Source organism: Cornus florida, unplaced genomic scaffold (assembly GCF_030987335.1).
Source record: "Cornus florida cultivar Cherokee Brave unplaced genomic scaffold, ASM3098733v1 CherokeeBrave_3.0.0_Hap2_Chr01, whole genome shotgun sequence".
Taxonomy (NCBI): domain Eukaryota; kingdom Viridiplantae; phylum Streptophyta; class Magnoliopsida; order Cornales; family Cornaceae; genus Cornus; species Cornus florida.
The window spans coordinates 33,430,140-33,440,406 of NW_026775571.1; the positions used below are offsets into that span (position 1 = coordinate 33,430,140).

A 10,267-nucleotide genomic window follows, 5' to 3' on the forward strand; every position below is an offset into this window, starting at 1 on the left:
TGGGAGTATGGGAACATTGTATGTGGAGGAAGTTTGTTGATTATTGATTTGTTGTGAAGGTGAAGTGTTTGTTGTTATTGCTTGTTGTGTTGCGTTGTGCATGCATGGTCGTAGATCATTGAGACCCACTCTTGTCCCTTTAAATTTTCATCTTGAATCCATTGTTCGAAACCCTAGGGGAAGAGCTAGTTCTAGTCAATCCATTTCATCAATGGAAATTAACAATGAGGACCATGTGGAGGACCTTGGTCACACAGAGCAACAAGGTATCCTCCATCCCAATGTGCATCATGATAACATGTAAGTTCCATTAGGCATGCCAAGGCCATTCATTCATCAACCACAACAACAAGACCAAGTTCCATTGGGAATTCCAAGGCCAATGTATGCTCCACCACCTCCCATCATTCAAGGAAATCAAAACCAAGGTGCCCACGTTGCACCTCCAATTGCTAATCCACCTCTTGCTTTAAGAGATCACTATGTGCATAATGAATATAATGCACCCACATGTATTCAATTGCCACCATTTAGAGCACATCACTATGAGATCAAACCACAAACCATTCAAATGCTTCCTAACTATCATGGACTTGCAAGTGAAGAACCTTATAAGCATTTGGATGAGTTTCTTGAAGTATGTTCCACTGTGAAATACACGGACATGCCGGAAGAGGTCTTAAGGCTTAAAATTTTTCCATTCACCCTTAAAGACAAGGCAAAATATTGGTTTAACAATCTTAGGCCTTTTTCAATCACTTCTTAGGCAAAAATGCAACAAGAGTTCTTGAAGAAGTACTATCCGGTTTCTAAGACCAATGCCATGAGAACTTCAATTCGAGAATTCACACATAGGGATGGGGAAACATTTCATGAGGCATAGGAACGCTTTAATGAATTGCTTAGGAAGTGTCCACATCATGACATGCCCAAATGGCAATTAGTTCAATATTTCTTTGAGAGCTTATTGAATAATTACAAGGGCATGGTTGATGCTTCCATGGGTGGCTCTTACATTGATAGGCATGAGGATGACGTGTGGCGTCTTTATGAGAGCATGAGTGAAAATTCTTTGCATCGTACTTTATCTTCGAAGAATGGTAGAAATTCTAGTGGTAGGAAGAGTGTTGGCTTACATCAAGTCGACCACTCTAATGAAATTGCCGCCGAGATGAAATCGTTATCTCAAACCAAAACTCGGCGAATCAAATATCTTTTTTCCCTAACCATTCTCATCATGCATCTAATGAGACATGTATGACTTGTTCAAGTGTTTTACATTCTACTTCCAATTATCCCCATGGACATGTGCAAAGTGAGTATCATGAACAAACAAATGTTGTTTTTACTAATCAAGGGAACAATCCTTATGGCAATCACTACAATCCTAGTTGGAGGAATCGCCCAAATTTCTCTTGGAAAAACCAAGGGAAGGGATCAACCCTTCCCCAAGGCGGTTTTCAAGGAAAATACAATCCACCTCCACTACAAGGCCAAGGTTCCCAAGGTTTTAGATCATCATATCAATCACAAGGAAACCAATTTTCTAATTCTCATTTTCCCAACCAATCATATTCCCAAGGAAATGCTAGAAGTGCCGCTTTTGAAGAAAAAGTTTTAACCGCTTTGGGCACTTTAAAGGCCAACAAACAATTGTTACATTCTCACTCTCAATCCATTGCTAAGCTAGAAACCCAAGTAGGGCAAATAGCTAGTACTTTGAATGCAAGAGAGAAAGGAAAAATGTCTATAAATGCCCCACAAAAGCAACAATGTGTGGTGGAAACCCATTCCTCATCGGAAGGGCACACAGTTGAGCATGTCAATGCGGTGACTACCTTGAGAAGTGGTAGGATTGTGGACAACCAAGTGAGTATGTCCAATGAAGAGAGTGAACCGGTACAACCAAAAGTTGACACCCGTCTTGTTTCACATCATATTCCTCCTTCATTGCATGCGCATGACCATACAAATGAGAACATGTTGGAAAGTGATTTGATAAGTGATTTTGAAAAGAAAGATTTGAAAAATGATTTCAAAAATTCTTGTGTTGAAGAGACTTCAAAAAAAAATTCTAAAAATATTTTTGAACCGAAAGCTCCATTTCCGGATGCCTTAAAAGGATCCATCTCAAATGACAAGCAAAAGGCCAAAGCTAATGAAATCATGGAAATGTTTAGGCAAGTGAAAGTGAACCTTCCACTTTTGGATGCAATAAAGCAAATTCTGGCTTATGCCAAATTCTTAAAAGACTTATGCACCCAAAAGAGGAAGAACAAAAGCCAAGCACCTAGAAAAGTGGTCTTAACTGAGCAAGTAAGCTCAATTTTGCAGCATAACACTCTTCCAAAGTTTAAGGACCCCGGTTCACCTACCACTTCATGTATCATTGGTGACCATGTCATTAATCGGGCTCTTCTTGACCTAGGAGCAAGTGTTAACTTTCTTCCATACTCGGTATATGTTAAATTAGGCTTAAGAGATTTGAAACCTACGTCGGTAGTTTTGCAACTTGTCGACCGATCAATTAAAAAGCCTAAGGGTATTATTGAGGATGTCTTGATTAAAATTGATAAATTTTTCTTTCCCGTTGATTTTATTGTCATTGACACGGAACCGGTCCCCAATCCTAAGAGCCGAATTCCTGTTATCCTTGGCCGACCTTTCTTGGCAACCACGAATGCCAACATCAATTGTAGGACGGGGATAATGAAGATCTCATTTGGCCACATGAAGGTTAAGTTGAATATTTTCAATCCAACCCCCAATTCATTTGACAAGTATGAAGGAGAAGTGGAGGTTGTAGAAAAATGTCACGATCTTGATTGTGAAAGAAAAGAGCTTTTGTGTAAGACCAAGATTTCAAATAGTCCATCTTCAACCATGCATTCTAAAAGTGTTATTTCAAATTCTTGCTATGAAAGGGCAAGGAAGCCCAAAGATTGCATTGACCAAGGACCAAAAGTTTCTTTTAAGCTTAATCCAACAAGTTCTTCAAAGAACTATTTGTTGGGTGAAGTTCAAAGCATCTATCACCCCGTAAAGGAGGGGATGCATTACAAGATGTTTGATCTCGGCTAAAAGAGCCTAACGTCTTGCTAGAGACGTTAAAGACTAGCAAAAACATTTTGTAGGGTGTTAAAACCCTATTCCTCCCTCATTTCTATCTTAAATTTTCATTTCTTGCGAAGTCTAGATACTTGTTTTTGGTTCATATGCATTGTTAGGAGCTGTGATTAGGACTGCATGCACTTTTATGTTGAAATTGAGCATTTTGCATAAGTTAAATCGATCTCCGATGAATATTCGATCGATCGAACTTCAACCTGCATCCAACACTTAGAAATTTTTTGACCTGCATCCAAATCACCTCTCTGTCTGATCGATCGAATTTGTTCTCAGATCTATCATAAGTCCTTAGATCGATCCAAACTTCAAGATCGATTGATCTTGAGCTCCAACACTTAGAAAAATTTCTGAACCTAAAAACCTGCATATTTTTAGCTCTCTGTCTGATCGATTGAACATTTTGTTTAGATCGATCTCTGTTTTTCATCCCATTGTTTTGACTTTGTTTTGAATTATTTTATTTTATTTTAAAATTCCAAAAATATTTTTATTATTTTATTTTATTTTATTTTATTTTCCAAAAATCCAAAAAGATTTTATTTTATTTTAATTTTTAATTTTTAAATTTTAGTTTTTAATTTTTCAAAAATCTCTAAAAATTCCAAAAATACTTTGAAGAGTGATCACCAAAGTTCGATCGATCTGAGATTTCAGTTCGATCGATCGAACTGGCAAAGGAATGTTTTTAAAAATGGGAACCGAGGGTTTGTAGATTGATTCCAAAGATCAATCTAACCCTCTTTCAAACCCTAGGAGCTCATCGCCGCCGTACCCATTCACCTCTTCCATCTCCGGCGAATCTCCGGTGACCTCACCCTCATCTCTCTCTCTCTCTCTCCTCGATTTGGGTAAGATTCGAACTCCCATCTTGTGTTTTTAAGCTTCCATATGATCCATTCATGCTTTACCTGTTAGATCTCAGTTGTTTTGAGGATAGAAATCTCCATTGTTAAAGCTTTAAGCATCTTTGAATATATGTATATATTTGTATATATTTTGAGATTTGTTTCAATTTTTGGGAGTATGGGCCTCATAAAGTGATTAGGACTGTTGATTTGTTGTGTTGATGGGCCCACGACCTTGTTCGTGAAGGCCCCGTGCCATCCACGTCACAGATCTGTGACTGTTCGTCTTTCTTACACAGTCAGATCGATCATTATTATTTCTCAGATCAATCTGGTGAGATCGATCAAACTTAGTTTATCAGTTTCTCAAATCGATCAAGTGAGATCGATCTCACATTTCTTGTGATCGATCGAACTTCACAGATTTCATTACACAATCCATACATCATATCTTGTGTTCCATGCTACCTCATTTATGCCCAATGCCTGTGATTTTCAACATTGGATGCATTTTATACTGATATTGCTTAGCATGCCTCACATCCTGTCATTTGCATAGATTCATGTCATTTATCTGTTTTACCTATCCTACTTGGCATACATGTTTCTATTTTATGCTTTAAAATTTCTTAATCTGGCACTATGGTCATCGTCCTACCATAAGCTTAAGAGAAGTGCAATTGAGAAGCGAGGGCCAAGAGTTTTACATTTATAAAGCCACTACTACCTTCACTATAAATATAGCTAGGGCGAGTAGGGATCGTCCCAAGGGATTGTGAGGGTCGAATTGGGTTGTGGAATTGCGACTAGGGTTCATAGGTCGAGTGATCAAACAAATGATTGGTTGGTTGTTTAAACTAGAGAGCAACTAAATTAAACTAAGTAGGAATGCAATGAAGAGTAAGTAAGAGAGAGAGATCTTGGGGTTTAGAGATCACCACCAAGCATTGCATTTCTATACCATTAGCAAGTGACTAATGAGGGAGATGTGTGTTGCAATAATGATGTGTGTGTGTGTTTGGTTGATTCAATTAGCAAGGATGACCGATTAAGCATATAATACCTAAACAACATGTGAAAGGCACAATATATCTAATCAATGAAACATGTATTATCTAAACAACATGTGAAAGGCATAATAGATCAAAACAAGCCATTAACCTTTCATTAAGCTCACAATCTTAATACACCATAAAGTTAGAGACATATGCTACTTGCATTTAAAGGCATGGTACATCAAACAACAAGTATGAATTGTCCTCTCATCTAACATATACACTACAACTACACTACTAGCATGAAATTAAACTAAGAGAGAGGCACAATCCATCAAGAAATAAGTATGAACCATCTAGTAAATCACAAGAGCCTTCCATTAAGCACTATGTTTTGACAATATCTAGATTCCTAGCATCAATACACATAGACATGCATCAACAATCACAAAAATCTAGAGACAAGCACATGAACATCTATTCTAGCATACATAGACATATAGATAGAATAAAATGTCAATTGAAAGCATTAAACCATATAAATCATTGAATAAACAAGATCTATATATATCAAAGTGTCAAAACATGTATTACAACACTAATCCCTCAATAATACACAAGATTAAGATATAGAAAGCATGCTTGAGGCTAACTCTAGCCCCAAGAGGATGTCTAGCCACTCATGGTAGTGCTCCTCCAACCCTCAAGGGTAAGCTCCATGGTTGATGAAGAACCTCCAATGGTGTCTCTAGCTTCCTCCTCTTTTCTTCTACACTAAGAATAGCCTCTCCAATGCTAATAATCTCAAGAATTCTCCTCCCCCCAAAAAGTGTATCATATTCCTTATATAGGTAGGTTAAATGACACACAAAATGAGCTGGGGTCATGCAAAGCATATTCCCCAATGATTGGATACAAGACAACTTGAATAAGCTGGCTTTTTAACTTTTTCGCATTGGAGGAAGGTCGATTGATCGAACCTTGGACTTGGATCGATCGAACTTGGCTGAGATCTATCGAACTAAGGCTGGATCGATCCAATTGGCTAAGCTTTCTGAAAAAGAACAAAGCTGAGATATTTTGGAGATATTTATGGGGAAAAGGACAAAAGTGGTAGATAGGGTGGTACAAATGGATAAGATCAATCATTTGGATGAGGACAAAGGTGTTCGATTGATCGGAGGATGGTGTTGGATCGATCGAACTTTGGACTTTCTACTTTCGGTTCAAGGTTTGGATCTATCTTGAAATGCTGAGATCGATCCATAGATCGATCGAACCTTCATCTTGGATCGATCGAAAATCTTGAATACCCTTTTGCTCCTTTTGCTTCTTTCTTTCTCCACTTTGCTCCCTTCTTTGATTAATCTCAGAATTGTTTCTTTTAAGCTCTTATTTGGCTGAGTTAGCTTATTTTCGGGATAAGTGCCTGAAAACGGAAATAACACGAAATCAATCAAAAACGGTAAAGTAAGATAGATAAAGGTACTAGTATGCCTAAGCTTAACGGGTTTAAATACTCATTTTTCAGTGCTCATCACACTAACTTCCTTTTTGAGTTGTCTTTTTATTTTGCAGACCATGACTCGATACAAGACTGTTGCCAAGAGGCAACACGGCCCAAAGAGACGAGTCAGGCCTAGGACAGAGGAGCCAGCAGAGCCTTCTCACAGATAGGAGGAGCCTACTGAGCCCGCACCATCTCCATCTCCACTACCAGCTTAGCCAGTGGAGGAGTTAGACCAGCCAGTTCGTAGATATACACGCCTTGTAGTGGCACATGAGTCAGTCTTTGATATCGACTTCTTCTCCAGATACATTCTTACCCGATCTGCATATGATGATATACTATGGAGAGGCCTTACAGCCATTTTTGCCCCTGTCACATACCCAGTGTATCCGAGGCTAGTACGGATGTTTTTCCAGAACCTCCGGCCTGCCCCGCGTAACATGACGGAGTTGAGGACCTCTATTGATGGCCATCTGATTTCTATTACCATGGGCACATTATCCAGATTGTGCCATTGTCCACACGACTGCCCTCCAGAGTTATATGAGACATATCCCAGGCTATACAGGCCTTCATACGAGGACATGGTAGTTTTTCTTACAGGTCACTACGCCGATGGCGAGACCTTCGCCACCCGCACAAATTTGCCAGATGACTTATGGTTCTTGAACTCAGTCTTGTTCCGCAACGTCTTCATAGCCGGACACAAGATTCTGCGGAGAGGCGACTATTTGACAGCTCTGTATGCATTCTATACAAGGTGCTGGATTTCTATCCCTGCGCTCATCTGGAGCGTAATGATGAAGCTCTATGATGACTTCATTAACAAGGAGCGGCCTAAAAGGGCTAAGTTCCTCCCATTTGGCCACCTCATTACCCAGATCTTGCTAGACCAACGCTATCCTTTCCATCCACAGGGGCGCCCTAGGAGAGGATCCTCTTTCTTTGAGAAGAAAGATTGGAATAAGAGCTACAATGCCCTTATTAAGAGTCTACAGGAGGATGCTGTGATAATAGCAGAGGAGGATGAGGAGGCAGAGTTAGCAGCAACAGCAGATGCACCAGTAGCGGACGATATACTAGTCGACCCGGCTGCCGTACACATGGATATTGACTTGGAGCAGCCTGCAGAGGATACAGAGTAGCACTCTTCAGTTGGATCACCGGTTCACGCTGAGAAGCAGGCTCAGGATCACTATTTTTCTGATCCAGCCACACCTGAGGCTCCAGCACAGACATTTGGCTTTGGAGAGCACATTCAGGCTCTTGAGGATGCTGTCGTCTCTATCCGAGCAGACACTGTCTCCATCCGAGCTGATATTTCTTCTTTATGTACAGATGTCATGGCTGCGCTGCGAGACATTTTCAGAGACATATGCGGAGCACGTCCTGCCCGTCCCACCTCATCTACATGATCTCTTTTCTTCATTATTCCATTATATCTGTGATATCTGCTACATTTTTGATACTGTTATATATTTTTGCAGCCGTGTCTGTCAGCTCTAATACTGGATGTACTGCACTTTATTTTTCAGTTTATATATGCTTGTTTTGGATGTCATATGCTTATATTGATATATCTATCTGTTTGACTCCATCAGGTACATCCCAGTGACTTCAGTGAGAGAGAGTGTTACATAATTTTCAGGACCACCCTTATACCTCTCTCCTACTTTATTTCATTATCCCATTTACACTTGCATGCCCACTGTGCACTAATTATACCTTTTTGTTATCTGATGAGTTTATCCAAGTGCCATTTTTCAGGACCACAGTTAATCCCAAGTTTGGGGGGCTATGCCACCCACTTTGGATACTTCTGTCCTAGCCATTCTTTGCCTTAGTTGCACTGGTATACTCTTTCCTTTATTCTCTTGCACATTGAGGACACTATGCCATTTAAGTTTGGGGGTAATGGTGTATTTTGCAATGTTTGCTTTAAATTCAAAATTTTAAGCATGACTTGTGTATTTGAGGGATTATCTATGATTGGTCCATGACTAGCTATGATTTTAATCTTTTGAGGACTATATTACTTAAAATTTAAAAATTGCTTGACTTGAGAGTCCAATACTCCTTGTATGCCTTGTGGATGCCATTTAGGAGTAAATTTTTCGAAAGATTGATATCTTGCTTGCATTTGTGGTCCACATCATCTTGATTTTGTGATTGTTTTAAGATTCACTCTAGGATTCTACACTAGCACAGGCGCACACTAGTATTCATTTGTGGGGTACATGCTTTGTTAATTATTGAATTGGTTATATCCCAATTGGGCTAGTAGTACATTGAAAGCTTTCATTCTTGATAAAAGTGGATAACAAATGCTTTTCATTGAGTAGCCGGGATTCTAGCCTCATCAAACACTGAATTTCTCACGCCGAAAGGTGGAGGGCCCAAACTCTAGGTTAATAATTAAAAAAAAGAAAAAAGAAAAAAGAAAGTTGCAAAAGCAATAAATAAGTGAGGACTTCTCCCAAAAGGTGAGAAATGGGAAATGATTAGATGGAGGTTGTCTTGATTTGTAGCCTAGTTGATTTGAGCTTGTAAGTCCGTAGGGTGTTTGAACGCCTAATGCCCTAAAGCCGTCTGGTTTGGGAGTCATTAACCTAACGCTCGATCTCATGAATCGCTAGAAAGCTTTATAGATCAACACATTGCACCATGCTTCCATCTTTGATCCTCTAGGATAGTAATATATATATATATATATATATATATATATATATATATATATATATATATCGAGTGAAAAGAATAAGTGCACCTAAATCAATAAAGCTTTAATAAAAGGTCCACTATTTGTCTTGATGATTGGTACTAGATTTGTGTGCTAGTTTGAGGGTAAGGATGTGATCATTTCTTTAGTTGGCTAAGATAGCAACATATTTGATGCCGGTCCACTCAAAAAGGATTCTAGAGTTGTTTTGATTTGCACGATCATTTTCTTGATGTGTGGAGGACCATATTTGCTTGCTTGATGTTTAGATTTTGGGAGATTGCTTAGAAAGGGTTTAAAAATTGCATACTTGAGGTAGTTTTCTCCTAATGCTTGTTTGCAATATTGGTACCTCTTTAGAAAGAATGAGCTTAATGTTTGTGGGTATCATTTCTGGAAACCCTCACGAGACTTCACTCGTCCACTAGGGGTAACCTAGGGGTTTAAAAGGCTTGTTGCAAACGCTAAATGCAATCGTGTTCCCTACGAAAGTGGCGTTATCCATTTATTGCTTTCTAGTTTATACTTGTATAGTTGTTCATTCCATTCCTTTACTTTGAAGTTCATTACTAGGGACTAGCAATATTTAAGTTTGGGGGTGTGATGAGCGCTGAAAAGTGCGTATTTAAACCACTTAAGCTTATGTATTCTATAACCTTTATCTATCTTATTTTACCGTTTTGTATTGATTTTGAGTTATTTCCATTTTCAGGTACTTTTCCCTAAAATAAGCTAACTCAGCCAAATAAGAGCATAATTGAAACAATTCTGGGATGAATCAAAGGAAGGAGTAACGTAGAGTAAAAGGAAGCAAAAGGGTAGAATTTCAGCAACTTCGATCGATCTCAAGAAAAGTTCGATCGATCCAACATGATCGATCTCAGCACTTTAAAGATAGATCCGAGCCTTGACATCATTTTCAGAGATCTCAAAAGTTCGATCGATTCAACTTCCTTCTCTGATCGATCGAACATTTTTGTCCTTATCCAAATGATTGATCTTATTCAGTTGTACCACCCTACCTACCACTTTTGTCCTTTTCCCAAAAATATCTCCGAAATATCTCAGA

The 10,267-nt window shown here is 38.9% G+C and overlaps 1 pseudogene; it reads right to left on the reverse strand.

Moving 5' to 3' along the window:
- Window positions 1–828: 828 nt before the first annotated feature.
- Window positions 829–927, reverse strand: LOC132283508 (small nucleolar RNA R71; annotated as a pseudogene).
- Between the last annotated feature and the right edge of the window lie 9,340 nt (window positions 928–10,267).